Source organism: Falco peregrinus, chromosome Z (genome assembly GCF_023634155.1).
Source record: "Falco peregrinus isolate bFalPer1 chromosome Z, bFalPer1.pri, whole genome shotgun sequence".
Lineage (NCBI taxonomy): Eukaryota > Metazoa > Chordata > Aves > Falconiformes > Falconidae > Falco > Falco peregrinus.
In genome coordinates, this window is record NC_073739.1 from 16,383,977 (window position 1) to 16,411,025 (window position 27,049).

A 27,049-nucleotide genomic window follows, 5' to 3' on the forward strand; every position below is an offset into this window, starting at 1 on the left:
TCCAAACTCTGCCTATACCTCACCTGCCACTCTGAAAAGCACTTCAGCTGTTCAGGTGATCCAACCTGGCAAGTTGGACTCTCTTCCTCCCCTGTCCTTATTGACAGGGAATCAAGAGAATTTACAGTTCTAAAGGACTTTTCTGAGGTCCCAATATCTTGAAAATTAGCAACAATTTGGAAAGCACAGGGACCAACAGAAAAAAATAAATTTACCCCTCATTCCTTCTCTTGCATGCAGGGTCAAAAAGAGATTAAAAGGTGAGAAAGGAAAGAATGCAAATGCTAATAAGGCTGGTTTTGAAAGTTCCAATGACCATTTCAATCTGAAATTCCATGAAAACTTTACATTTCCCTTTTCATATTCTCTTTTGGAATGCTAAACTTGTATTGCATAGGTAATGCCTTTTTCCTTTCAACCTCATCATTTTTAGGTAACGTTTCTATGGCCAAAAAACCCACAGAGCAGCCCTGCTAGTCTTTTGAGAGCGCTGTTCACAAGTATCCAAGGAGTGCCACAAGAGATTCAAACTTCCGACTCCGTGCTAATAAGCAGAGTGAAACTGGCACAAGGGTACACAAGTAGAAGGCTCTAGAGAAGACACACTTCCTCTTCTTAGTTCTGTATCAGCAGTCTATGAAATAAAATCTTTACATGCACTCGGGGCCAATTAATAAAATCAAACAAAAGAAGAATCACTTGCAAAATTTGCCCAGGTCCACGATTTTCCCCTGTCTCATCTCCCCCTGCTCTCTACAACTCAATTTCATTCACCTTACCTTTCTCTTCTCCTGCTAAATCCTCTCTCCTCCCCTCCCTCTCCTTTTCTTCCACACAGCTGATCCTCTCAAAATTCACCCCTTCCCATCCAAAAATGCATAATGTAACTTGATGCCAAAAGTCAGGAAGACTCACTCAACGGCAATTCGATAAAGCTTAGAGCCAGATGACGAGAGGAAGATGTACATGAAGTCAGCTTCAACGCTGCCCTACACTGAATACCAAGCTGTGTACGGGAAATAGGAGAGACATTCCCATTCCCAGTACCCCAAGATTTGTAGAAAGGACGCAGTTAAATACATGAAATACTGCCAGCTTTCTGTCAAAGACCCAGCTACATTGTACTGTAAATTTCATGACATAACTCCATACGGAACAGACCATACCAAAGAACTCCATAATTAAGTACTCCTCACTCTGCTGTCCCCACAAGAGATTTATGTTGAATCAGGAAGACATCTGCTACCTGCTCCTAAACCATGCTTGTGCAATCCTTACACAGACACAAGGCCTTGGTTTCAGTGTCTCCACTTTAAGAAGACTGTTAGCCCCCCTTCTGATCAGAGAGGGGCACATTTGTTGCTGCATCCTGCTTCTCACTGAATCTCAGCAGAGCAACAGCTGCAGAGCAGGATGCTCCAAAGCTTTCTTCTCTCACCTATCCAGCACCAGGGCACAGCTGGGAAGCAGTGCAGCACCTCAGGTCAGCAAGGTCACTATTTGATACACCTCCTGCAGAAGACATCTGTCACCTGGATGTGGTACACTAGCAAGACTCACATACAAGCACTTTCACTGGAAAATGGTTGCTTTTAGCAGTTGACTAGCCAACCAAGCCAGCTAAGTCCCAGGTCCACCCAGCTAGGCTGGGACAGTTTTGGCGAAGACAAATACATCACATCGTTATATTTATTCTGAATAATGCTACTAATGCTTCTCCTACAGGGCAAAGCTCGCTCTCTCTGAGACCCAGTACTGCCAGCCACGTGCTCAATACACTTTTGCTCCCGCAGTTAAACCAGAGGCATTCAAAGTAACTGGCACTGAAAAAACAGTGTGCAGAGGAACTTGTCACTTCCAGATGGCTTTAAAACTTTAAACCTCACACCACATATATTTCTCACCCTTTCTTCTTGCTTTATGCAGAAAAAAGGCTGTTGGCTGCAACCTTGATAGGAGCACAGTGATCACAAAACAAGCAAGCAGTGAGAAAGGTGTCTGCTTGTGCCAGTCTGCAGGTGCCGCTTTCAAGCTATAAGCAACTAGCGCTGGGTTTCAATTTCCCATCTCAAGTGTCTTTGCCACCAGCTTTCATGGTAATAAAAAGGGCTTCATTAGAAACATCAGAGTGGGCAAAACATGTCCCTCTGGCTAAATCAAGTATTGTAGTAAGACAGAGTTTTCTGCAAGTAGCACGCACTCATGCCAGGAGGGTTTTGGAAGACAGTACAGACTGTCTCATGTTAACATGGACCAGACCCAGGCATGAGCAGTCCACCCATTGGAGCACAGTCTGGCCCAGCCATAATTCATTCTAGCCCACACAAATATTATTCCCAGGTGATTTCACCAGATCACTCAGCTCTTCACACCTCACCCTGTTTCCACCCTCCTCTTTCCCCTTTCATCAGAAGCAGCAGTAAGGGAGTTTTATCACAGGTATTGGTGAACAATCCCCTGTCTCAGAGCAAGGCCACCCCCAGCGACACATCAGTATGGCTCCAGCTTTCTCCAGCTGTACCTTGCAAACCCCCAGCAGGGAGAACCTCTCACTCTCCTGGTGCCCTGCACCACCCTCTTTTAGGCTGACCTACCCGCAGGGACTTCTGCTCACAGCAGATCAGGGAGTACTTTCAGAGACACCCACCTCCTGCCCCCAGAGAGGACTCACCAGCAGCCTGAGGAAAGCCTGCTGGGTTGGGCCTGGAAGTTTTTTAATGGCAGCGTCACTAATTATATGGGGTACTCATAAACACCAAGTCCGCAGCACCATGAGGCAGATGAAGAGGCAGTCCCTCATTTATAGCCTGCAAAGAAACTGGAGGATACCTTTGAAAACAGAAAGGGAATTACTGCCCTGTCAGACTGTTGTGTAAGAGCAGGTGGAGGCTTTGCCAAGACACCCCTTTACTCCACCCCTTTGGGACCATCCTCACTGCATCCTGTTAGCAGCTCTTGCTAGGAAGGGCCAAGGATGATCTTCATCTTTTATTGGATGTGGTGGGGAACATTGCCACAAAGGATAAGGAAAAGGCTGAGGTACTTGATGCTTTCCTTGCCTCAGGCTTGAATAGCAAGACCAGTTACCCTCAGGGTACTCAGCCCCCTGAGCTGGAAGACAGGGATGAGGAGAAGCTGCATGAAGCCCCCACAGCCTAGGAGGAACGGATTAGTGACCTGCTGCTCCACTTAGATGTGCAAGTCTATGGGTACACGAGGGCACTGAGGGAGCTGGCAGAGGAGCTCACCAAGCCACTCTCCATCATTTATCAGCAGCCCTGGCTAACCGGGGAGGTCCCAGCAGGCTGGAGGTTAGCCAGTGTGACACCCATCTACAAGAAGGGAGGGAAGGAGGATCCAGGAAACCACAGGCCTGTCAGCCTGACCTCAGTGCTGGGGAAGGTTATGGAGCAGATCATCCCAAGTGCCATCATGTGGCATGTGCAGAACAACAACTGGGGGATCAGGCCCAGCCAGCATGGGGTTATGGAAGGCAGGTCCTGCTTGACGAACCTGATCTCCTTCTATGACAGGATGACCCACCTAGTGCATGACGGAAAGGCTGTGTATGTTGTCTACCTGGACCTTAGTAAAGCCTTTGACACCACCTCCCACAGCATTCTCCTGGAAACACTGGCTGATCATGGTTTGTATGTGTGGGTAATGGCTCTATGCTGGGTAAAAAACTGGCTGGGTGGCCAAGCCCAAAGAGTGGCAGTTAATGGGCTTATATCCACTTGGCGGCCGGTCACAAGTGGTGTTCCCCAGGGCTCAGCATTGGGGCCAGCCCTGTTTAATATCTTTATCAACGATCTGGACGAGGGGATCGAATGCACCCTCAGTCAGTTTGCAGATGACACCAAGTTGAGGGGCGTGTTGACCCGCCTGAGGGCAGGAGGCTCTGCAGAGGGACCTGGGCAGGCTGGAGCGATGGGCCCAGGCCAGTCGTGTGAGGTTCAGCAGGGCTCAGTGCCGGGTCCTGCCCTTGGGTCACACCAGCCCCACGCAGTGCTACAGGCTGGGGCAGAGCGGCTGGAAAGGGCCTGGTGGGAAAGGGCCTGGGGGTGCTGGGTGACGGCCGGCTGGGCAGGAGCCAGCAGTGTGCCCAGGGGGCCCAGGCGGCCAGCAGCACCCTGGCTGGTGTCCCCAGCAGTGTGGCCAGCAGGACCAGGGCAGTGACCGTCCCCCTGCACTGGGCACTGCTGAGGCCGCCCCTCGAACCCTGTGTTCAGGTCTGGGCCCCTCTCTGCAAGAGGGACGTAGAGGGACTGCAGCGTGTCCAGAGACGGGCAGCGGGGCTGGGGAAGGGGCTGGGGCACAGGTCTTGTGGGGAGCCGCTGAGGGGGCTGGGGGTGTTTAGTCTGGAGGCTCAGGGGGGACCTTGCTGCTCTCTACAGCTGCCTGACAGGAGGCTGTGGGCAGGTGGGGGTTGGTCTCTTCTCCCAGATAACAAGCAACAGGACAAGAAGAAACAGTCTTAAGTTGTGTCAGGGGAGGGCTAGATTGGATAATAGGGAAAAAAATTCACTGAAAGTGTGGTGAAGCACTGGAACAGGCTGCCCAGGGAGGTGGTGGAATCACCATCCCTGGGGGTGTTTTAAAAACATGTAGATGCGGTGCTTAGGGATGTGGTTTAGTGATGGACTTGGCTGTGCTGGGTTAACAGCTGGACTTGATGGTCTCAAAGGTCTTTTCTAACCTAAATGATTCTATGACTGCCTATGATTAAGGTCTCACAAGGTGTCCTGGTTTCAGCTGGGATAATTTTCTTCCTAGTAGCTGGTGAAGTTCTGTGGTTTGGATTTGGGGTGAGAACAATGCTGACAGCACACTGATGGTTTCAGTTGTTGCTGGGTGATGTTTATACTAAATCAAGGACTTTTCAGTTCCTTGGGCCCTGCCAGCGAGAGGGCTGGAGGGGCACGGGAAATGGGGAGGGGACACAGCCAGGGCAGGTGACCCAAACTAGCCAAAGGGATATTCTATACCATATGACGCCATGCTGAGTATATAAACTGGGGGAAGAAGAAGGAAGAGGGGGACATCTGGCATTGTGGCATTTGTCTTCTCGAGTAACCATTACACGTGACGGAGCCCGGCTTCCCTGGGGATGGCCGAACACCTGCCTGCCCATGGGAGTGGTGAATGGATGCCTTGCTTTGCTTTGCTTGTGTGCGTGGATTTTGCTTTACCTATTAAATTGTTCTTATCTCAACCCTTGAGTTTTACATTCCTTTCCGACTCTCCTCCCCGTCCCTCTGGGTGAGGGGGAGTGAGCGAGCGCCTGCATGGTGCTGAGTTGCCAGCTGGGGTTAAACCATGACACAAGGCAACTGTTCCTCTCTCCTGTCCTCTCCTGCTCAGTGGCACCTCATTTACAAGATCTTCCCAAGAGAATGTACCTCAATAAATCAAAGCCAAACCTTTACATAGCCATTCAAACCTTGAGTTAAAAGCATCATGCTTCCTTCCTCATTTTAAGCATTCCTTGTCTTGGGGCATGAAATGTTTTGGGTAAGGCTGTGTGAAATACACTGCTGTCTCTATGGAGGAAATATTGCTAAGAACTATCCATGGAGATGAACACCTAACAGGTTATCTTGTCCCCACCAACCACCAACACCAGGCAGCGGTACTGCACGGGCCATCTTCCAGTCCTCTGGAACCTAGAAGGCTGCTTGCTGGCCTACCATGAAGATGCAGGTATCATAACAGATCTCCAGCATTTCAGCTCCTTTCTTAAAGTAAACATTTTCATTTTGCCCAGAGAAGGCAGAAAGCCCAAACATTAACAGCAACTCTGTTTTGGCTCAGGAAGCAGTTCCAAACCCAAGTGAGGAAGCTTGCTGCAAAGGAGCAATAGAAGAAGCAGCTAAAATAGTTCTGTCTTTGCAAGTGACACGGAAATAGTCATGAGCACTATAAGGAGCAAGAGAGGTTAAAGTTGAAGCCAAATGAAGAAAATAGAAAGTGGCTCATACATTTAGGCAGATTTAATACAGAAAAGCACAACTAAGCAGAACAGGGACAATTTTTAAATGTCAGAAAAGTTACTGAACTCTTTCTCAAGCACAACCACAGCAAGATTTTCAAGATTCACCTCCTGCAAGTCCGAAATGGTCCATCCCAAAATGCAAAAAACAAGCAAAGGCAGCATGAGACCTGCATGGATGGACCAGGACATGCTCATACAACTCAACCATAAAAAGGATGCACACGGGAAGCAGAAGCAGGGACAAATGTCCTGGGAGGAATATAGAGAGACTGTCCAAAGATGCAGGGCTGGGCTTGGGAAAGCCAAAGCCCACCCGCAGTTGAATCTGTTGAGGGATGTGAGGGGTAACAAGGTTTCTTTCAATACATCATCAGCAAAAGGACTAGGGAAAACATGAGCCTGATGAGGAATGGGGACTTGAGAAAGGACACTGGAAAGGCTGAGGCATTGAATGCCTTCTTCACCTTGGTCTTTACTGCTAAGACCAGCCCTCAGGTATCCTGGGCTCCTAAGAGCTGTGGACAGTCCAAGTCAAGGAAGACTTATCCTTGGTGGAGGAGGATCAGGTCAAGAAACAATAAAACAGATGGGAGGTGTTTCAAAAACGCATAAGTGCAGTGGACATAGGGACATGCACAAGGGCCTGATGGGATGCACCCACAGGCCCATGTTGTCGCAAGGTTTTCTCTGAAAGACGATGGCAATTGGGGGATCTCCCTGAGGACTGGAAGAAAGCAGATGTCACCTTTAAAAGAGCAAGACACATGATAAGGGGAACCACAGGCCCTTCAGCCTGAGCTTGATCAGGCAGTTAAACATAAGAAGAAACTTTTTTATTGTGAGCATAGTTAAACACTGGCACAGGTTGCTGAGAGAGGCTGTGAAGTTTCAATCCTTGAGATACTCAAAACCCAACCAGAAAGTGCCCTGAGCCACCTGCTGTAGGTGAACCTGCTCTGAGCTGGCAGTTGGACTAGAAGATCTCCAGAAGTGCCCCTACCCTATGCCATGCTATGACCCTGTAAAATCTGCACAGTGGTCTCTAGGGAGAGCATCCCAAGTAGATGCAGATGAAAGCAGACCATAACTTTCTGTGCACATTTAGCACAAAGGAGGTGGGAGAAGTTCCTGTTACACAGCACTGCCTGCCAGGGATTCATCAGACAGGCCATGGCCAGGGGAAGAAAAACAAGCACCTTGCTTGTGAGCAAGACTTGCCTTTGCATAGCCTCCTCCCTGTGGCATTTATATTTCCAGAATTTTCTTGTTCCCAGATCCTCAGGAGCATACTTACTCATTGTTAGGAACATCTGGTTGTCCTCCTTGAAATGAAATGCTCCAAGCAGTGGCAACCAGCTGGTCTAAAGCAACAAAAATAGCTGGACTACACTGTCCACTCTGTCATTTAAATCCAAACACGTGGGGAAAGCAAAAAAACAATGTCAGAAAGTTTTCAGGGGAGGCTGGGGAAAGGAAAATGGCATCAAAGAAGTGAAAACCAGAACAAAGCAGATACACAGATAAAAGTGAGATAGATGGAGAGTCAACACAGCTTACATAAACCCTTGCCAGGCCTCACCTAACAAAAGCCAGAACCTCTGTGACACAGCGTACCCAGTTTCCAATACTAGCATGGCTCCTCACCACAGAGATAATGCAGCATGAGGTTAGGAAGAATGTCCTCAAATGGGTAAGTGGGTTTTGAAAAATGGGAAATGCCTACTTTTTTAGTGCTTCAGGCTTAAGTTCAAAACAGACTCTCAGCACCCTCTTTATATGCCTATATGTCTCCCAGGAAGGATACACTCATAGAACAAAGGTAGATCATTACAGGTCTTGGGAGTCCATCTTTTCTCCTACTCTTCTCATTTGTTTCTCTACATTCTTCCCTAAGGATCTTTTTGTAAAATTCTCCAGTAATGAACAGACCACCATCTTCCTGTGAAATGTATCCCAGCACTCTGTATCCCAGCACTCAGCTGCCTTTATGAGTACAAAGCTCTTCCCTGCTTTGAAAATTAAATCTCCCTTTGTGCAATCAGTATCTCTTGCTTCTTATTTAGTCAGATCACAGGAAAAAGACTGTTACCTTCCTCCAGCAGCAAGCTTTCCTCTGCAGTTAGCACACAGCTTTCCAGTCTTCTCCAGCTTTTACCTCATTCTCCTTCTGTCAGCCGCATTTTCTCAACAGCTGATAAATTTGTCCTCCTTACTTCCACTCTCTTTGGCTGATCTGTATTTTTTCAGAGCTGTGCACCTAAAACTGGCATACATCTACTTTACTAACATGGATGAACAAACATTTCCTTGGTAATTTACCAGACACTCTCTTTGTTCATGTTTATTATTTTCCTGCTCCAGCATGTCACTGGGTCGTGCTCAGACTGGAACGAACTGCAGACCCTGGACACTTTTCTGCAGAACTGCACCAGGTCCAATGGTACTACGTCATCTGAAGACCTGAACCTGAAGACTGAACTGCATCCTCATTTTCCCATGTCATTTCTTCAGCTCTTCAAGGCAATTTCAAACCAGAGCCCTGTCCTTCTGCAGGCTTCCTGCTCCTCCTGGTTTCCTGTTTATTATTTATTCCTTTGTCCTAATTACTAACAAAAATACCAAACAGTATCAGATGGCAGGAAGAGCACTGCAAAACTCTTCTCAATAAATCCTCACATTTTGATAAATAACTGTCAGATGAGCTCTCCTGTGCAGTTCCCTCACTCTGTGCAGTTCCCTCACTGGATTTACATGTACCTTACCATAGCCAGGTGTATCTAGTGCACATTCCCTTAGCTTAATTGTGTGGGACAGCACTGAACATTTTCCTAAAGTTAAGGTAAAGAACATCTGCTTCTCAACATCCATCGCTCTCACCACTCTTTGCAAGAGGAAATCACAGTGTGTTGGCATGATTGGTTTTGCCATGCTTACTCTGCCTCCTTCATCTTATTATTTCTCCCTTGTGTTCTGCTTTTTCTTGTTCTAATATTCTCCTTATAGAAGGTTCAACTTTCCCTCTGTCTAGAGCTCAGGAATCTCCTCCACCTGCTGCAGCATCCTCAATGGCAATCTTCTAATTGCTCTGAGTTAATTTCAGTCAGTTCTTCATGTGTGCCCTGCAGCCCACACTGACTGGGGTCCCCATACATCTGCCGTGAACACTGCCTAACCTCACTGCCCCACTGTAGCCCAAACTACCACTCAGCATCTCTTGCTGTTGCAGAGGAATTTAGCCAGGTTTGGGAAGGGCTTTGCATTTTTCACTTCAAGAAGCCAATATAGTTGGAAACTGTGAGCCCTGCCAGCCAGGACTGTGCTGCTGAGGTCATCACAGGGCATGCCAAGCCTGCTAGGTGGCAACGCACTGGCTAAGCAACCAGAACCCCTGTAGCCACTGGGGTCCAGGGACTGGACTGCATGCAGGACAGAAAACTGTTTATTGTTCATAACAGCCTACCATGGGTGCAAGTTCTTTGGGATCTCCAAGCTTTTGTTTTCAGGAGGCTTTGGAAATAGGTTCTTCCAATACATGAGACTGAGCTCCAGGTCCAGCACACTAAGTACCTCTGTCATCAGCAAGTCACTCATGGAAAGTCTTATCTGCAGAGGAGGAGAGCTCCTCTCTCACCTGTGACTGGAGCTCTGAAGCAACACCTAGAACTCCAAATTCAAAATCAGTGGTCCAGGACACCTCTTTTTCACAGCACAATTTCTCAGGCTGCACAAAGTCTTGCTGCTCTTACTATGGGAAGTCAGGCCCACAGCGCTGTGTATCCTGGCAGCTCTCTGCAGAACAGGCTGTCTCACACCCCTGCCTGCACTGCGTTTTGCTCAGCACACCAACAAATGCCCCTCTGCAGACATGCTTATTTGCAGGCAAGATGGGGATGAAGAGTATCTTCACCCTCTCCCTTTTGAAAAGTACCCCATTTGTATTTATTTCTGTAGGCCAAGCTGGACCAGTAATACTGGTGTGGTTTTATTAATATAATTACAGGATTTAGCTTCCACTGAAAAAGTATTCCCACATAAATAGGCTTGGAAAGCCCAGTGCTAGTAACAGGATAAGTAAAGGTGTCTCTGCTTTACAGTACACAGAAAGCAACAGCTCTAGAAATCTAGAGAGCAATCACAGCTTACACTTTGCAGTTCAGCAGATTAACACTATCAATTCCTTTTTTTTTTCTCCTTCTTCCTTTTATTCCAGCCATACTTCTTTAATTTCAAAAGATAAATTGTCTATTCCTGCACAGAAAAGCAATGGAGGATAGCATCCAGAGAACACTTTCTTCAGAAAATGCATGCATTCCTGCTAATCTGATTGCTTTTCCAAATAATCTACCATCCATCTCTTGGTGCAGCATCTCTGATTACTGCCCTTTACCAGTCGTTTCCCTGCACCCAGCAGCGCAGTCAGTGCACAGGCATATGCACACAGCAGCTATGTCATATGGCCCTGCTCAGCTACACTAGGCATTTCACTTGCCCCAGCACACGGACCTGTGCAGTCATGTTACAGGCTGGCACGCTGACTCCAACACTTATCCAGGCAACATTTTTCACTGATTCAAGGCTCTCAGGTTTACATTTTTGAGTTTGCATTTTTTTAAAAAAATCTACCTACAGACTTATATCCTCAAAGTTTCAAAATGTAATACAAGTATGTCCTCAAAAAGGCAACCCTGAAGGCAAACAGAAGAATGTCAGTATTACCTACAATTTGTAAGACACACACATATGAAACAGTCTCCTGCCCTTTACAGGTGTTATATCACAGTTTGTGTTGAGCTATTGCTTCAAGACAAAATCAGAGCTCTCAGAACTTTGTCAGCAGCCATCAGCCTCCTCCTGAGTTGGGTGCCAAATAAGCACAGACCATTTTGTTTCTGGTCCAGCTTCTCTCAAACTTGCCACACCAAACAGTTCGTAAGCCTGAGAGCTTAAACTAGGCTTGAGCTGTAGACACTCTTCTAGGCATACCTGCAAGAGAGCAGGTCACACACACCCATATGCACTCACTGTCCAAAATCCACTTCTGCTGTGTAATAACACTTATCAAGGAGAAATTACCAGTAATAAATTCCTTTTGATCCAAGGTCAACCAAACAACATGACTATGCAGCAACCCAGAGCTTTAAATACCATCTGTATGTGTCATCTCAAACAATGCTACAAGCTCAGAAGCTACAGATTTACTGTTACAAGAGTAATAAATGGTACGGATACAGTGGTTTTCACCTCTTGGTTCACAGCTTGGTTCTACCTAATGCAGGGCAAATAGACGCAGTTGTCTCCACCACAACCGTAGACTGAGAAACAAATCCTGCATACAAGGATGTTGCCTTGGAGGTGAGGTTTGTCGGTTTGGAGTCCTCAGACGGACAACCTGACCACTGGACCATGGCCTTGACCATGTCTCTTGACAGCCAGGTGGTAAAAGACAGCAAAGGGAGTTACATTAAAAGACGAGTTCCCGGACTGCTTTTGTATGCATACAGCCCACATAGTGCAACTACAGCGAGTGGCCACAAGTGGGAAACAGAGTCTGCCTTGATGAGTCCCGCAAGGTCCTGTCCCCACAAATGTGGTGCAAGCAGGAAAAGCATTTCCCATCTCCGACTCCGGTGTTTGCAATATCATTTAAACCCGTCTCTGCAGAAGAGCACACTGCCGGCGGCCAGCAGCTCAGAAGAGGACCTGTGGGGGCTCAGGAAGTCCAGGCACAAGCATGCATGCTGCAGTTGTGCCTCTTCCCACAAAAAGAGGGCTCATATCTCAGAGCGTGGCACCCTGTGAGAGGTTCTCCCACTGTGGCCAGCCCGCAGAAATGCAGGCGCTGCCACCCGCAGCCCTGCTGGTGGTGGTGGGTGCCCCAGCACCTACGTTCAACAGCAGTAATCTTCATGGGTAAATGTACTCAGTATGCATTAATGGAGAATCCAACACGGGGCACTGTTACTGCAAACTGTCGGTTTTCAAACCGCATGTTGGTATGCATATTGCACCTCAGACATTTGAGCCCTACCAGAGAAGCAGTTTAAGTTGGTGCCGCAAGAAAACTGACTTACTGGTGAAGTATTACAAACAGGACCAGTCTAGCAAGCAGTTTTGTACGAACAATTCATTAAAAAAAAAAAAAAAAAAGCTGGGAATAGTTTGTAAACAAGAAAACAAGAAAGGAGGTGGAGAGCCATTAGCTAAGTGATCTCGCATTCCCCGATTTGCTTTATCAATCACAATATTCAGAAATAAAGCTTGAGAGTAGCCCAGGCTCTCCAGTGAATCAACAAAAAACCCGCATAAAGAGCTGTACCACTGCTCACAGCCTTCAGGCTGTGCATTAGCTTTTAGCAAAGGTATCTGCCACATGAATAATGCAGCATGTCTTCCAGAGCATCTGTACTCCAATCAATCCACAGTAGCAAATAAAACCCTTTCAGCACGCCTTTCTATCAGGCAGCAGGACCTTTTTACAGCAGCTCAGAGGCATATCCTTGGAAAAACAACCCTATCTGCTACCAGAGCTGGAAGCCTTTTAAAGCAGCCAGCTGGGAACCAACCTTTTAAATCAACCATCCTGCAATGGGCCTTGATTTTATCAATTGCCTTTCTTTGCCTTTTGTCCCTAAAGAATCCACGCTTGCCATTACAGGGCTCAGATTAAGGGAGCTCAGACTAAGGTTTCAATCCACTTTCAGAAACAGACATGTGCCACCCCACAAAAGCAGCAGTTTACAGCCTGCAGCCTGTGAGAGAGACAAGGTAGCCCTGCCACACAGCACACATGCCACATCTCTCTCCTGCACTGTAAAGCAGCCTCGTAATCAAAGTACCCTTCCTCAGTGTGGGGGAATGGGCAAAGAGCCTTCACCAAATCAAGCCTCAGTCATAGACTCAAACCTCTGTATTTTCAGAAGCAAAGCAGGTGATGGGAAGTGGTGTTTTGTCGATGTCCACCACTTGCACCAGTTTGAACATTAATCCTTTGCAGAAGCACGAAAGCCCCTTCTCCTCGGCAATCCACTGGGAGCTGTGGGAACTGCTTCTGCAGAGGTGACGTGGGACAAAATATCAATAGTGGGCAAGATCTCAAAAGACACCATATTCTAGAGGTGTGTTATTTTTCATCAGAAAATTCAGCTCTAAATAACACTCTGAAATATTTGCAGTTCTCCAGCATGGCAAAGACACTTAAATATAGTGCCCTGGAAAGCAGGTTGTGAAAAAAATACTTCTACCCGTAGTATAAACATTGCATAAATACAAAGGACATGAAGCAGGGGGTGAAGGAGACACTCAAGATGGAAATGTGTTAATTTCCTCACCCACAAAACAGCAGAGCCCAAACCTTTCTCTGAGTGGGCACAGCAGACACTCTTGCCCCTTCTTTTCAGTACAGTAATCCAAAGCTTATGCAGCAAGTAACAGGTGGACACAACCCCAGGAGAGGCAAGATAGTGGCTCCTCCACTGACAGGCATAATGTGCTTGGACCATAAGCAGGAAGGCGTTCCAGTACTTTTGCCTCCCCCAGATATCCACTTCAGCCAGGAAAGGCAAACATTGCATAGACACTTGGCTTGATGCCAGCAGCCCACTGCATCCCTGCATCCCACAAACTTTGTCACCAGATGGTACCACATTGTCTCAGAGCATCTTTCTAGTGAGGGATCCCAAAGCAGCCCACTAAAGCCAAGAACATACCAAAGCCCAAAACTTGGTAAAACGCATGATGTGCAAATTTTGTTCATGTTAGAAGATACACCAAGTATTGTGAACCTCAAAATAATTTTAAGTGCATATGTCCAGGGGCAGCCTGGGGCTGCCAGGATTGAAACAAGACCACTCTCCACAAGGCAAGGTTGAGACGGCAAAAATCCAATGGCCATCCTGTATGAGCTTTCCAACTGTATTTGTGTTCAATCAAAGCTGAAACTGCAATGCAGTCCCCAGGGCTGGCAGCAATGCCAAGCGTGGTCCAGCATAAAAACTCCTTGATGGTGACACTGCTCATGGTATTGTCACAGCCCCACCACCTAGTATTCCTCCATGGCTGTGCTCTTCTGTCACACTGGCACAGAAGGGAGATGGACAAGGGAGCACACATGCCTCACAAAAATAGCTGAGTCAGGTTATTTTTAAGTGGGTCATCCCAGTACAGCCAGCAGCAACAGCCAGGAGCAGGGAAGAAAGCAAAGAAAAAAAACTGGCAGAGACTACAGCCTCAGGCAGCTCCCAAGAGGCTCAGACTGTCCTGCCACCTGACCTGACAAGGAGCCCAAGACAGTATTTTGGATAAAATACCCCAGAATATTGTCAAGCGAAGCCATGTCATGTAGTACCGGCTGAATTGTCACCCGTTCTTCATTTTATTGCTGGGGTCACTTCCAAACCTGGCACTGAATGTGTACTTGAGCCTCCCCTAAGGCAAGTGGGAGAAGCAAAAATAAATTACAACAACAAAGCACACAGAATGACAGGAAAAAATTAGGCCAGAAGGCACTTCTGAAAGTCCTGAGTCCTATCCTCAGCCCTCAGCAAAGCTCACTACAAAGGCAGGTCATGTTGCTTGGACTGTCCAGCTGAGTTTGGAAGACCAACAAGGATGAAGATCCCACAGCCTCCTTGGGAAACGTGTCTGCCTACCGTCTTGCGGAGAAGTCCAGGCTGCAGCTGGCCTGCAGGGCTTGCAAAGTTACCCAGATAACTCTGGTCAAACTTGCTGCCTCATGGCCTTCACTGAAGAGTTGCTTTCTTGCCAGTCAAACCTAGCCTGCACCAATGCAGGGGACTGCTGCAAATCAGACAAGAAGTTGACATTTATCTTTATTGAAGTTCATGAGGGGCTGTTTTTCCCCTCATGAGAGGCATCAAGCAGACTGGGAGCCTCCAGGTTGCTTAAGAATTCCAGGGGCTGGGAAGTACCCATGGAGGCTCTGTTGCCAGACCTCGGACTTCCCTGCAGTGGCCAGACAAGCATCTTATGATTGCATTCCCATGAGCAACCGAAGTGATTCACCCTGGAGCGAGGGAGCCTGAGGCACCTGTGGCACCACCACTGCCATTCTGCTGTCAATGGCGCCTGGAGCTCCACTTCCTGAAGGTTCACACCTCTCACTCAGGCACAGGCACTGAAACACCACTTCACTGCACATGAATTCCTCAGGCCACAGAAGAAGCAGCCTCCTGAATACTTTTAAGCCAGTATCAGATAGAAATTAAGCTGAAGAGCACAGCCCACCCTCCAGTGAGTGTGAAGAAACTTATGCTCGGTCAATGCAAAGTCAGTTCATATGTCCTAAGAAGAACAGGAGGATCCTCCAAGGACGATCCCACACTCCATGACAACACTGTTTCCTTATAGTTCAATCTCTCCCTTCACCACGTGTCCTGTGTCTGCTTCATTTGGTGCCCCAACTCCGCAAGCTCTGGCAGAAAGAAAGGTGATGTGTTGAGGACACAAATGGCTTCAGTCAACATGGCCTTTAAGAAGTACAGTAGTGGGCTGGGGGAGTGCGAAAGGCTGGAATAACTCAAAAAAACTCAAAACCCCTGAAACTCAGCACTGTTTCATTAGGCTTATCAGAGCTCCCAGGAAGGGCAGAAGGCAGTATGACTGAAGCAGAGGATGGGGCCACCCTAGCCTCTTTAGAGAGCATGCCCCTCCTTCTCCTGGTTCACTTCCAGCTTTCCAAGATAGCCTGTGTACTCCGGCAGAAAGATAAAGCCAGCTTGCCTGCATTCTCCAGAGACAATACCCTCTTTTACTCTGCTGGTTACCTGGGCAGCAAACAAAATATTATTGCTTATCAACTTCCTTGTGAGTACTAATGTGCTTCTCAATTCAATGAGAGGGCAAATTCCACCTTACAGGGCTTTTCTACTCTGGCAAGATACTATGCTCTGTTACGAAAGAAAAGCAAATACCACAACCCCAGTTCAATGAACAATAAAAACTAGAAGCCTCCTCTACCCCCCACCCTGCAAAAACTCATTATAAAAAGGAAGTGGTGAAATGCACAAACTTTAAGAGATGTTGCCACATTTCTTGACAGAAAGGCAGCCTTGAAAAAATCATCTGACCCTCTGCAAGATCAGCAGTTTCTCCTGAAACCAGGACACCATGCTTTCCTCTCCTATTTCACAGGAAGAAGCTTCCTGCTATTCAAGATCAAGCTGGTTTCTGAGTTTCAGGAACCAAAGTTCAGCTCCCCATCAAAAAGTTTCAGCAAGGTCTTAGTAGTCTGCTGTGTCGTTTGGGAAGACAGGGACGCTTAGTCCCACTGCTCTTTATCATGAGGTCTAAGCATGCCTGAAGACATCTGGCAGATGGTGTATCTCTGCTACAGGCTACCGTACAGAAGTCTTGCCTTGCAGCAAAGCTGAGCATCACTGGTTTAGGGGGTTTGGCCACCTTGCCTCTGGTGGTCTCCTGTCCAGCCTCACAGTTGAGCCTGCCCATAGCTCTAAATCAGGGCAGATGTGGAACCCTCAAAACCTGCAAGGATGAAGGCCTCCACCTGCCTGGTCCCAGGGCCGTACCACCCTGCTGGGCATACAGCTTTCTCTAATATCTGACCTACTTCCCTCCAGCTGCAGCTTGTGTCCTTTTCTCCTTGTTACACTATCCGTCACTGCCAAGAAGAGTCTGGCTCTGTAACTGCTCTTCCAGGAGTTGTATCCTGCTATTAATAAATCTGTATGGCAGCAAAAGACACAGGTACCTACTACAAGGGACTAGAGAAGAATCAGTTGAGGATGTCCCAGTCATCAGCCTGGAGCAAAGGAAAATGGTCCCTGTCCTGCTGGAAGCAATACCAGCAGTACCTTGTTCTTTGAAAGGTGGTGGGCAGCATCAGAGGTCTTCTCTGAAGCTCATAGCTGCAGAGTTCTTCCACCTCCCTTGCAGCATGCAAAACCATTTAGGGGCCCACAGAAAACAGAAATGTGGGGAGCTCTCTCACACGCATGCTGTGCCTGTGGAATTGCCTTATGATGTCCGTTGAGGCTTTTCTCTTTGACTGCCTGATTAAATCAAAATTGACATCTCTCTGTTCTCCAGAAAACTCCTAACATGCTTTTGAGCTCTCTAACAGCAGGCCCCATTTATCTGATGCATGACAAGCAGTGAATGTGTGTGGCAAAGGCAGGTTTTACAGACAACACTTTCTTCTGCCACATCACAAGTTTTAAAATCGATTCACCATTTAGAGCAGAGGTTCAGTTTTTCTCTTTTTGGTTCTTAGTCTGGCTTTCACTGATGTTGGAGGACTATCTGTACTTTTTCTGCCAGGGAAACAAGATTCTGTGTCCATTAATTCACCTGCTGGGCTTGGCAAGAGCAAATGCACAGTCTCTGAGAAACCAATGGCATCACTCTGAACCAGATCCATTGGTCCACGTGCAGAAGCAGTGCTTGGTTCAGACTGGAAGGACACTTCCAAAGCAAATCTCCTTATTGCTGACATTTACTGCACTACAGTTTGCATTGCAAAGCCATCTTGGAGCATGCGGACAGGATTCCCTCCAGGTGAAACTAAGAACATTCCAGGATCAGAACTGAGTACACTCCATCCACTAATGGAACCAACTGGGTCAAATTAAAACATCCAAAATGCCTGCGGATATGAAGTCCTGGTACTACCTCTTTCACTCCACAGGTCTACTCCTCTTGCACTGTAGATGTGGCTATAGCTATCAGAGAGTTGATGCAGTCACTGCACAGACACTTTTCCATAGACCTCCTTCTCTGTTTGATCTTCAGCCCCGCTTGTCTTCAGATAGACTATTTTCTTTACTTCCTCTCCTCCAAGTGTTGTTCTCTTATACTAGTTTTAGGTGTTCCTCCATCTCTGATCATTTTGTTCAGCATCACTGCTCTCCCCTGTGACCAGTCTCCCTCTTCCCACCTCCACCTCCCATTTATCAGCCATGAAGATCAGTCTTTCCTCCCATATAGTAGTTTATTTCCTACATACGTCATTCCTGCCAGCCTCTTTGCATATCTCCTCCAGTATGAGTTTTGATCGTTTTCCAGCTCTGTCCCTCTGCACCATCCCTCTCTCCAACCCTTCCAGCTGGGGAGCACCCTAACAGAACCTCCATGTCCCAACTAAGCTCCCTGCCACAGAGTTGCTGCCTCTACCACTGCTACTTTCCATGCCAGCCTACTCCTCCAGCATAGTTGATATCCACAACGACAAACAAACTGACTTTTTCTCTGCCTTTGAGTCAGGTCTGGGCATCTGTGCTTCACAGACTTTTTGAGCCGAAGGCTTATCTGTCTGTTTAGCCAGCCCTAATGGGTTTTCCGCCTGCAGATTCATCTAATGGCTTTTCTTGAAACACATCCCCAACATCCTGTGTCGATGCGTTCCACTGTTTATCTGTATCCTGTGGTTCCTGGGCAGTAATAAACAGAGGAACAATCACACCCCATCTGAACTCTCCATCCCATCATCCTACCGCATGTCAAAGGCCATATATCATATCCCTTTTCAGGCATACCTTTTCCAAGCTAAACAGTTGTCCCTCTCTGCCTTCTCTTCTGCATTACCAGGTCCTCAATGAGTTGCAGAAAGCTAGCATTGCATGAGGCAATGTAGATGTATCCAGAAAGTATTTGATCTTTTTTACAGTGCCACTGGAAAGGATAAAAAGGAAAAGGAAGGGAAAAAAAAAAATAAAAGGAAAGGTAGCACAGCCCTTGAAGTCTGGCTGTGAACTAAAGCAGCATTTGCACTCCTGACATAATGCAGGCCAAGCAGCTTGGGGCGTGATTTCCATGCCTTAGGCAGCAAAAACAAAGACTGTCTGTGTGAAGAGTGAGAATAAAAGCACTGTGTAGGACACACTGGGCCACACTGCACCTGACTGAATATGCAGTTTTCTCTGGGTATCTTACACGTGTTCATGAAATTACACCTGCATCTAGGGCTTTTCAGTACCAGAGAAAGTCTTCAGGCTCCAGGAAGCTTCTGCAGTTTGTTCAAAGCCAGGGAAGAGTCATGCACCATGCTCCTAGCTCTTGCTCAGCCAAAGATGACAGCAATTGGGAGCAGTTGCACAGGGGGCTCTCCAAGCCTACTTGAGGGCGTGAGTGCTGGTGCTGCTCTGAGTGATGCCCTGGGTGCCCCATGATGCCAGAGAACTCCAGGCACAGGAACGACAGCAGACAATGACACAGGCAGATATGGAAGTAAAGAAAGGGAAAGGTTTTCAGAAAGAGCTTGCCATAAAGGTCTGAATTTCCTGGGGAAGACTTGCCTTTCTGCAGGAGTTCAAGAGACGGATTTCCAGACTTACAGACTAGCACACCATGCAATCATCTGCCTGTACTGCCGGTGGCTAGTAGCACCAGTGGCAGCAGAACCCCGCAACAGTGAAAGGGGTGTGAAACCCTTCTAGTGCCACATATGGTGTCTGTGCCATTAGCCTTCCAAACACCTGCAACTGAGCCTTACTGCAAGACAGGCAGAAACAAGAGTATAAACACTGCTATATTGTTTTTATACATAAGACACAAGCTGTCATGAAATCACAGAAAAGTTCATGTTGCAAGTCATGCTGTCAGGAAAGCAAGAATAGGTAAGACTCTAGAAAACTCTTCTGAAATACACAAAACCATATGAAAGATAATGACTGCTTTCTAAAAATTGAAAGAAAGAGAAGGTAGAGAAATTGTCACTTCAGTTCCCTCTTTACACATCAAACGGATCTACTTTCAATTAAGCTTAGGATGCACACAGCGGGCTGGGCACCAAAACCAAGGTCTCAACAGCAAGAGATTCCCCAACCTAACAGCCAGATGAGCTTCACTGAAACATCTTTTGAAACTTCAAGGATGACCACAATATATTCAAGGACATCCTTTGATATTTTGTCTGGACCAATAAAGCAGGTATGTGTGCTGCAGCAGAAGCAGATTCTCAATGCTCATCCAAGTTCAACACTTGGCATCAGTGTTGGGAAAGTAGTATGGGAGGTAGGGACCAAGGTAGACCTTCCAGGTGGACTTTAGCTATGGGTTTCCTTGGCTTAATTCCTTGGAACTTTGGTTCCTAATATCATTAACAGAGTTTCACTTCTACTATCATCACAGAAGCCACAGGCAAATTTAGTCTGGAAGGGGCCTCTGGGGGTCTGCAGCTCAAACTCCTGGTTACAGCAGGGTCAGCCTCTAAGTCAGGCCAGGTTTCTCAGAGCTTTGCCTTTGTGAATTATGAAAATCACCATAGGTGGAGGTACTACAGGCAAGCAAACCATCCTGCTGAGCCCCTGTCTGGCTAATAACTGTGACCCCGGTCAGTCAATACACACCAGCAGCAAAGGCAGGTACTGGTCCTACACATCCATGAGGATAAGAAACTTACTCCTGCCTCTCCAGATCTCTAGCCAATGGTCAGTGAAGTCCATCTCCACTTACAGTCATGTTAATGTCCAAAGTGGCTGAGAGGACTCCTGCCTTCAAATTGTCATCCTTCCAGTGATGATAAAACAAAACTCAAGAGTGAAAGTTAGCTGTCACGTTGGGGAACAAGAATGGGGCCCTAAAGGCAAAGCCCAGCAGAACATGCTGAAAGGTTGGAAAGAGGAGTGTATGCTCTCCATCACGGTGAGACAGGATGCTTTGGGAGAAAGAAATCTCTGCAGGATGCCAAATAGCTGCTGTTTGGCTAATGACAGGCCAAGAGATGTCACCTGCTCCCAAAGAACACTGCTGCCTGCACTGAATGACATTATTTAGAAGATCATCCTGTTCAAGTTTCTAGAAATGCTTCATCCCAGGAAGCTCTTCCCACGATTACTCCTCTTTGCTGCTAAAAACACAACTGCCTTATTATTTTGACAAATAATAACTTCTACTTCCAGCTACTGGCTCTTGTTCTGGTTTGTCAGCTAGACTGAAAAATCCATTATCTGTAAAGATACAAGAGGCTTCTGATCTTTTAAACTCCACAGGAACAAAGAGTTCACCAAAACCACAACCTGGATGCCAAGAAAGATGAAAGAGTCAACTTTCCACTTGAGTTTTTACTTATAAAATCAGAGTGAGGTGGATTTTCTGCTCCAAGACTTGGTTTGCCTGGCAGGGTCCATCACACCCATAGCTATTGTACAGGGCTTAATGCATGGCAGAGGCATGAGCCTCAAATAGATGCAAGGAGATGTAATATCAAGCCCTTCAATCCCTATTAAGCCTTCAAATGAGTGCCATGATTTTTAAAACTCCTATTGATTTCTATGGATGTCAGGCTATCATCAGCAAATTCAATCTTTTCAATTAGGACTCCAGGCATAAGTTACTGACATCATATCTTTGCAAATTCAAAGAGAAACATGAGCCACAGCCATGACCGCAGGCAGGAGGGGTCAGAAGAGACCCTGATACTTGTCACCGTAAGGAAAAGAGCCTCTATACGCAGGAGGATCTGAATATTATGAGAGCAGGAACTTGCAACCATGCTATTCTGATTTTGTTTTTGTTCCCCTGTGTGTGTATTTTGGTATTTAAATTAGAGAAAATGGCAGAGAAAAATAATATGAGCTAATTACATGTAAGTAGATGTTAGCAAGATAATATTTGACTTCTTCTATTTGTCTATTGCAGTTACAGAGCTGTCTGGGTTCCCTGCACCTATAACCCTGCGATTCTGTTGCCAACACAGGCAGGTTCCTTTTAGGAGCCAGATGGCACAGAAGAAACCAGGGAACGGCAAGGAAGATTGGTCCTTCCTGGCACTGTTCACGTTACCAGACAGTGTTCCCATTAGCATCAGTGTGAGGTTCCTTAGAAAGGAGCACTGCAGCTGTGCCAGAAGTTCAAGCAAAATAGTATCTACACTTTTCTAAGGCAGTATGGTTTATATTTTTCAAGTTTTGTGTATTCTTCCTCAAGACAAACACTGTGAAACACTGGTTTACATAACCTCACATGTAACTATGTGGAAGGTGGCCAAAAGCTGAATGGCACTGGCAGACCCGAACCCTTCACAGCCTGGAAAGCAAAACTCCACAGACACCTGATGGGAGAAGAGCTACTGTGCTACAGAGGGTGGTGAAAAGCCTGTGACTGGATTCAGTGCTGACTGCCCCTGTAAGAATGGCACTCGGTGGCATTCAGGGGCAGCACCACTTCAAGGGTCCTTTTGGCAGGCAGGCAAATGTGCTCCCTGGCTAAATGAGACCCAGGCGAGGCTGGAATAAGACAGGCAGTTTTGGGAGAATTCCACTGATCTCAGTCCTGCGCTTGCACGTGCTGTCATTTACCTGCTGCTTCAGTCCATACCCCAGACCGGGGAGAGGGCAATGTCTGAGAAAAAGGCACTTGTCTACCAAGCACCATCCATGCACCTCACCAGTGGTTTCCAGAAAACCTGGGATGAGATGGGATCTAGAGCTTTCTGACTCTTCCAAGGAGCATTTCAGCCCTCTGCACAGGCACCCTGCAAGAGGAGTTTAAATCATGGTATCTGTAGAGCAAGGACTCTTAATTTCCACTCTCAAGAGTGGGCCAAGTATTGACCTTGATTCCTGCTGGACCTTTTCTCTGACTGCCCCTGCTCTACTTTATGTACAAGCTCATACTCAGCAAGGCTCATACTAACTTTACTAGTGTAACCCTGACCTGGAGAGCCTTGCCCAGCAACCTTCTCCTGGGAGGAGTTCTCCCTCAGTGTTGTCTCCTCTCCTGTTTAAGCACACCTCCCAGAGCGGTAGGAGGAAGAACAAGATGGAGTTTGGCCTCTCCTGCTTTCCTGGAGGCTATCTAATCGGTTCCATGGACTTTGTCTCCATCTCTGAGATAAAAATGGGAGTTTCTACTGATTTATCTTCCTTATCACTTTTCTCAGTGGCTTTGTCCCACAAAGGGAGTGAGGCAATGCAGTCATCGGTGCAGAAGACCTCTCCTCAGGTAGGAATGCACGTTTCCTTGCACAGAGATAAAGAGCACAGCAGCTCACCAGACTGGAAATAAACCTTTGCACAAACCAGAGCCTAGAAGGATGCTTGGAAAAGAGAGGGAGAGAGAGGCCAAACTTTGGGCACTGCTATGGAAAATGTGAAACTGTGGAATAGAGCAGGGAGCAGATCAACAGGAGAAGGGAAAACAGGACTTGGAGCTGCACACTGTCATTGGGCAGCAGCATGTCTCCAAGCTTAGAAAAGGCTTTGTCTGGCTGAGGGTCAGAAAAGTCCTGTCTGTGAGTTTCAAAGTGCTTTGGAAATAATAAGCATCAGCATTACCCTAACAGAGCCCTGCAGGTGTATTTTCAAAATGGAGAGTTGCTGCCAAGCCTGTAATACCACAGAGGGGAAATCCCTGGAAATACTAGGCCAGACTGGCTCCTACTTGCAGGCCAGTATAACCCTGCAAGTGTCAAACCCCCTCAGCCCACACAGCCTCCTGGATGATGTAAAGGTCTTTCCTGTTTCTCCTGCAGAGAGGCAAAAGGCGCGTCAGCGTAATTGCTGTGTGCTGCGGGCTGCTTGCCTCAATCAGCCCTCTGCAGCCAGAGCAGCTTAACATGCACTTAAGGGAAGCCAGGTGATGACTACATGCGAAACCTTACCACATCATCACTCCACTGGTGTCTTCTTGACAAGGTAGCAAGAGACCAGACCCTCTGTGGCCCCGTTGTGCATCAAGGTGGCCAGCCCTAGCCACTGTCCAGCCTCACCAGCGATGGATGAGTCCCCAGTCCCCCTTGGGTCTGAGCAGGAGGTATAGTAGCAAGTTCCTCAGCAGCCACGCAGACGTCAGCCCACTGGCAAACTGTAATACTGACTACCAGTTTATTGCCAAAAAAGACTGCTGCTGTTTCTAACTGGCAGATGGGAATACTCAAATAAGGTGGCGAGTTTGTTGATTGGTTGTTTTTTTTTTTTTCATTGAAGCAAACTTTCTTGGAGAAGGTTTATTTATGTGGGTGGAGGACAGGGTCTGGCCATTAAGGATCAGGACTCTGCTGAAGTCCCCTTGGACCAACAAAGAGCAGATGGTGGGGAACTGATCTGGGACAGTGCCCCTCCACCCTATTTCTTCACTGAAGGGCTCTGTCATACCCTCTCATAACCCACCCTCCAATAGTTTCCCCATCGAAATCCCTGCTGTGGAAATCAAGGCCCACCAGTGTGGAATTAAGGTTTCATGCTGTGCAGACACTGTGAGCCAAGGAATACACAAACATCAGAGGCAGCAAACTGACCACAGTATACAAGAAGGTCACGTGCAGAATCTACCTTAGCCTGCACTGAGGCAGCTGTCTCTCTCTCCAGAACATCATCTTCACATCTGGGGATTTGCCAAAGCCTTCACTTCTCTCCCCAAGTCTCTGTAACACTGAAGCATACATGTGGCCCCGAGCACCTGCAGCTCACAGCTCAGGGACCGGCTCCATACTGGAGCATATACCCACAAAACACCATCCGCACAGCACTCGGGCATCTGGCAGCCAGACAGCCCAAAGGCAACAGAGAACTGCCCTTGCACAGGCACAACAAAACTGGTTCCAGAGACCAACAGCCTGCCCAGTGCCAATCCACCTAGAAAGAGGCTCCCAGAATCCTGCCGCAAAGTCAGACAACCCAAAATCCACCCATCACCCATTAGTAACAAATGTAGCAGACATAGAAACATTCAAAATATTATCCATTACTGGCATTGCCTGAGTAAAAAATCTGCTCAAATGGGACAAGCCAACATGCTCGAGACACAGGCAGAAATTAGCCAGCAGGGGAAAAGAGACTGAGAAATCCACCACATCTGGAGATACCCTGACCTGCTACCAGGAAACCCACCTGCTGCACGGACACAGCCAGCAACGAGACTGATCAATGGGATGGAGGTGAGCAGCGCTGCTGGGCAAGCTGACGCAGCTGGTGCACAGAGGGCAGCAGGCTCCCTCTCCCGAGGGGCCTTGCAAAAATGACACATTCACGCAGAGCTGCTTTGCCTCCGAGGAAGAAAGGTCAGGCACAGCTCGGGGCAGAGCTGGGTACAGGCAGCAGAATTGTCTGGCTCTTTGTCCAAACATCTCCAGTGCCTGGGCCTCGTGTTTCTCAGGTCTATGGCAGCTCTAAAGAGATGACGAGTTTTGATTTGTTGCTATGGGCTAATGGATTGAATGAATTTGAAATGCTTCTCATTCACGAAGCTACGGCTTCTCTGCAATAATGCTAATTTACCAAACAACATCAGCATAGTTGAAAACACCTCCTTTTTCCCTTGTCTCTAAGAAGCAACCAGCTCTCCCCTATCCTACCTCCTGAAGTTTTGCTCCAGAGTTTCCTGTAACATTCACACCAAAACATGACGTCCCTGCACACCTCCACCAGTTGCTCCCTATCTGTGATCAAACCAGGAGAGATCAGAGCCCTCCAAAGAGGGCACAGCCAGTGGGAGAACAAAGGGAACAGCAGGGCTACACAGGCTGCTCCTTTGTTAACCCACCAGGGAGCTGTGTTGGGAGGCTTTAGGCAACCAACACCCAACTTCCCCCCAAAGAGTTCCTCAAATCCTCTGCAGAAATCACTTCCCTTGAGCACCCAAGAGGCGAGGGGAGGTTATGCCTCTCCAGGCAATTCCCTTTAAGGGACTGCAGCAAACAAAGCGGCTGCTTAGGAGGCATAAGTGAACGGGGCAGGGGGAGAGGGATCACGAATAGCCAGGATGCTGCAGGGCTGTTTTTCCACGCTCCGGAGCAAGACAAGGAGGGCACCACTCCCTGCAGGGTGAACAATGGATGTTCAGCAAGACACTGCACATAGCTGGCCTCTCCAGGCCACCAGGGACTTGTTTGCAATGTGCTGTCATTATTACATATCCCTTTGCAACAGCCTGCCTCGGCCCCTGACAGAGCTGCAGCATCAAACCCAGACCCATGCGAGGGAAGCAGTCCTCCAAAGCTGCGCTGCCTGAGAGAGAGACCCCTTCACGGGCTCGCCCTGAAGGAGGAACTGGTACCAGGAGACCCCGCTGCCAGAGGGTACGGCCCCTATGCCGTTTGTGTGACTGTCATCATGCTCTGTACAAGCTGTGACCTGCCCTGACACCAAGCACCCAAAACCCCACGACTCCAGCACAAGGGGGCCAAATCCTGCCACTGGCGTGCACACACAGAGCCATAGGAGAGGCTTCTCTCTCCACCACGAAGGAAGCTGTGCAGATGCCAAGCCGTGCCCACCCGTTGCACCGGCAAGCAGGGCGGCGGGAGGCGGCGCAGCCTCCCGGGCAGGCGGCACCACGCCGGCTCCCACCTGCCTCAGGCCGCCGAGGAGCTCCGCTGCTCCGTGCACCGGCCCCCTGCAGACCGCCGTCCCCGGGGCGGGACCCCCCGCTGCAGTCACCCGCGGGAGCAGCCCAAGGGCACGACGCTGCCGGGCAGCGAGGGTCCTGCCCGGGGAGGGCGCGACCAGCCCCGGCGGGGAAGCCCCGCTCCCGCACCCGCTCCCGCACCCGCTCCCGCGGCACACGCCGGGGGATGCCCGAGGCCCGCATCACCGGGCGGCCGCCGCATCCCCCGCCCGTCCGCGCCCCGGCGGCGGCGGCTCCGGCTCCGCACAAAGCGGGGTGGGGCCGGCGGGGGCTGCGGCAGCCCCGGCGCACGGGAGGGGCAGGCGCCCCCGCTCCGCCCGCCCGCACCGCCGGGCTCCGCAGGCCCCGCGCCGTGGCAGGTGCCGCCGCCGCCCAGCCCACGCGTGCCCCGGCCCCGCGCGCCCCGCTCCCGCCGCGGTCCCGTACCTTGCCGCTGGCGGCGGGGCTCCGGCAGCGCGCAGCGCGTACGCATGGGAGCCGCGCCGCGCCGCGCCGTGTCGTGCCGCGCCGTGCCAGCCCAGCCCGGCCCGGCCCGCCCGCGGTCCCCGCCCCGGCCCGCCCCCCGCGCCGCGCCCGCCGCCGGGAGATGCTGGCAGGCCTCGGGGGGTGCCCGCCGTCCCCCGTGCGGCAGCCCGAGCCCGCGGCTCTCGGGGCGCCTCGGCGGGGCGGCCTGGCCCGGTCCGGTCCGGCGGAGCGGCTGAGCCCAGCCCCGGGCGCCAGCCGCCGCGGGGAGAG

The 27,049-nt window shown here is 48.8% G+C and overlaps 1 protein-coding gene across 1 annotated transcript in view; it reads right to left on the minus strand.

The window, feature by feature from the left end:
• CORO2A (coronin 2A) overlaps window positions 1-26,834 on the minus strand; it is a 62,224-nt gene extending 35,390 nt beyond the window's left edge. The window contains exon 1 of the mRNA XM_055791475.1: window positions 26,741-26,834. The gene's annotated coding sequence lies outside the window, so the exon portion shown is untranslated. The remainder of the gene's footprint in view (window positions 1-26,740) is intronic.
• Window positions 26,835-27,049: the final 215 nt, after the last annotated feature.